This window comes from Pteropus alecto, unplaced genomic scaffold (genome assembly GCF_000325575.1).
Source record: "Pteropus alecto unplaced genomic scaffold, ASM32557v1 scaffold3, whole genome shotgun sequence".
In the NCBI taxonomy this organism is placed as follows: Eukaryota; Metazoa; Chordata; class Mammalia; order Chiroptera; family Pteropodidae; genus Pteropus; species Pteropus alecto.
Window position 1 is genome coordinate 56,886,425 of NW_006442484.1, and position 2,931 is coordinate 56,889,355.

The 2,931-nt window shown below is 37.9% G+C and overlaps 1 pseudogene; it reads right to left on the reverse strand.

Moving 5' to 3' along the window:
* Window positions 1-2,422: 2,422 nt before the first annotated feature.
* Window positions 2,423-2,541, reverse strand: LOC112470470 (annotated as a pseudogene).
* Between the last annotated feature and the right edge of the window lie 390 nt (window positions 2,542-2,931).

The window sequence follows — 2,931 nt, forward strand, 5'->3', positions numbered from 1 at the left end:
CGGTGGAAAGCTTCTACTGCACAATAATAAAGACCATCTCCCAGCTTAAGCAACCTAAGAGAAAGAAAATTCTCTTTCTTGCTCAACAATGTATAGCAGTATAAGGAAAGAATCTAATTGGCTCATGTGTCTACCGTGAGATTGACTACAATTACCAGGGACATAAAGTGCTACGATAGCTCAATGTGGGATAGACTGACTATAAATGGCACCCCTGGAGTTGCCTATGCAATCAGCCTAGGAGCCTAGAGTAAGTGACTAAATCAGCAGACAAATCCTGATCTAGTTAAAAGTAGGTACTTGTGGTAGGAAATAGTAATGGAGAATTGTTGTAAGGAGGCTACATTAGTTCAATATTAAATCCCTCTCCCCCTTTTTAAGATTGCTTAAAGTTTCTTAAGAGTAAGGAGTGCGATATGATAATGATGATGATGATGATGATGATAGCAGCAGCGGCAGCAGCAGCAGCAAATAGCTACCAAAGATTGAACTGATATGATAATGATGATGATGATGATGATGATGATGATGATAGCAGCAGCAGCAGCAGCAGCAGCAGCAAATAGCTACCAAAGAGATAACTATCATGATGTGTTAGGCACTATTCCAAGTACTTTATATGATTATTACTTAATTTATCATCTAATGAACACTGGGCACAGCCATCTTACTATATTTCTTGAGTTTATTCCTACTTCCTGGAAAATTTTCTTCAACTTACATAGCTTTCCTTATTATCTCTCCGACCTTCATATTTATTCAGTTCATAAACTTAGTACCTAGTTCACTGAGAAAAAAATAAGCTATGAAAAGAGCTCCAAGCACCTCACATATATACCTACTGATATCTATACCTATGTTCTCTGACTACCCTCTTGTTACCAAGGATCAACTGTTCACAGGCCATCTGCAGCCAACGTCTGGAGCCCATCCATCCCTCTTGTATATTGGAGGACTTACCTCTTTCAATGATTCCCTCTCCCTGTGGCATCATCAATTTTTCCTTTTGCTCTTACCATTTCCATTAGCAGACAAATCTACCATAATTTCTCTTATCTTTGAAAAAACAAACCTCTTTGACTTCATATTCCATACCAGTTATTGCTTCAATTCTCTGCTCTCCTTGATAGAACAAAAGTCTCGATGGTGTTATCAATACTTGTCTCTAATCTCTTTCCTTCCATTCTCTCTGGAACCCTCCGCAATCAAGCTTTTGCTACTACCACTCCATCAATTATTAACTGTCTTTCCTCATCTTGTTTGATTTACCAGCAGAGATGAACAAAGCTGATCGTTCTCTTCTCCTTGAAACACATTCTCCTCCTTGTTGCTAGAACAATCTTCAGTTTTACATCACAGACTGCTCTTGCTTAGGCTCCTTTGCTAGTTGCTCCTCATCTTTCTAACTCCTAGATGTTGGAGTTCCTCAGCCCGAGTCTCTTTCTTTCTATATTCAATACCTGGATGACCTCATGGATTTAAATATATGTATAAATAGTTGGCTCCTTAATTTACATATTCAGCTTTGATCTCTTTCTTTAATTCTAGATAAATGCCTATTCAATATCTCCACTTGCATGACAAGAGGCATCTCAAACTCCATACAGTCTGTTCTGCCCCAACACTATTTTGAAATTGTGAATTTGTTCCAACATGATTAATACATTAGAGAATAATTCGAGCATGACACTAATTTTGCCTTTGCTTATGTGCAATGCAGAAAACTGCACCCAGCTGAGTCCCATTAGAATACACAAAGTATACACATGTGCACAACATCTACCAGCAGTTCACGTTGTGTGTGATTCTGAAATGTTGTATTTGGCTATTCTTTCACTTTTGTGACTTTTTTATATTAGAAAACACTCATCAATGTTCCAAACATATCTAAGTGTTCTGGCTTAAAAACACCAAGCAGTGCACACAAAAGGACAAATATTTGAGTATTGAGGAGAAGCTTGAAATAATGTTTTCTTAAAATGGGAGAATACAGGCAGTCTTTGCTTCATACAGCACCACATTAACTAAAACTCATGCAAATAGGAAGGAACTGTGTGTTCCCTTTGTATGGTTCTGAGGTAACTGACATATCTTAGCAAGGACACAGTTCTAATATGTGTGAGTTTCATGCATATAACAGTGTCATACAAAGCAAAAATTGCCTGTGCGCAATCTCTCCAGCAACAGGCAGAAAAGAATTCACACTGCAGACCATGACAAATAATGCCTCAAAAATAAAGCTTTAAAAAGTCCATGGTGGGAACAACATTGAGCGCTGTGAAGTCTATAAGAACGAGGCCTAGAGACATAGAAGAAATGGAAATGTAGTTATACATATGGATTAAAGATCAAAGACCCTTGGTTGACCTCACAGATTGCAAAGACCTTGTCAGTTTACAATCCCTTATTTTTTATTTTTTAACGCCTACAGCACCTGTTCTTCCTAGGTGGTCTCCCATCCAAGTACTAACCAGGCCTGCCCCTGCTTAGCTTCCGAAATCAGACGAGATCAGGCTTGTTCAGGGTGGTATGGCTGTAGACCAATCTTTTTCATAATTAAAGAGACAGCACAAAGGCCTCAGATGTAAATCTCCAATCTCCAAATTTTGTAGAAATAACTTTTTACATATTATTAATGCTTGATTTAGTGATTTGAAACATCACTACAATTTCCAAATCCTGTAGCTGTCAGGCATTTGAAAAAGCTGCAGAAGAATTTCTAGCAATGCAGAAGTTAATGAAAGTGACTATACATTGGATCAAATTTGCAATTTTGGTGAAATGGGTATCTGTTATAAATGCATACTTTGAAAGACATACATTTCAAAGGAAGAAAAACCTGCTTTAGGATTCAAGGCTAAGAAAGATCACTTAACTGTTCAATGCCAATGTGCATGGAGGACTGTGAGATCACACCCATCCACATCTGAT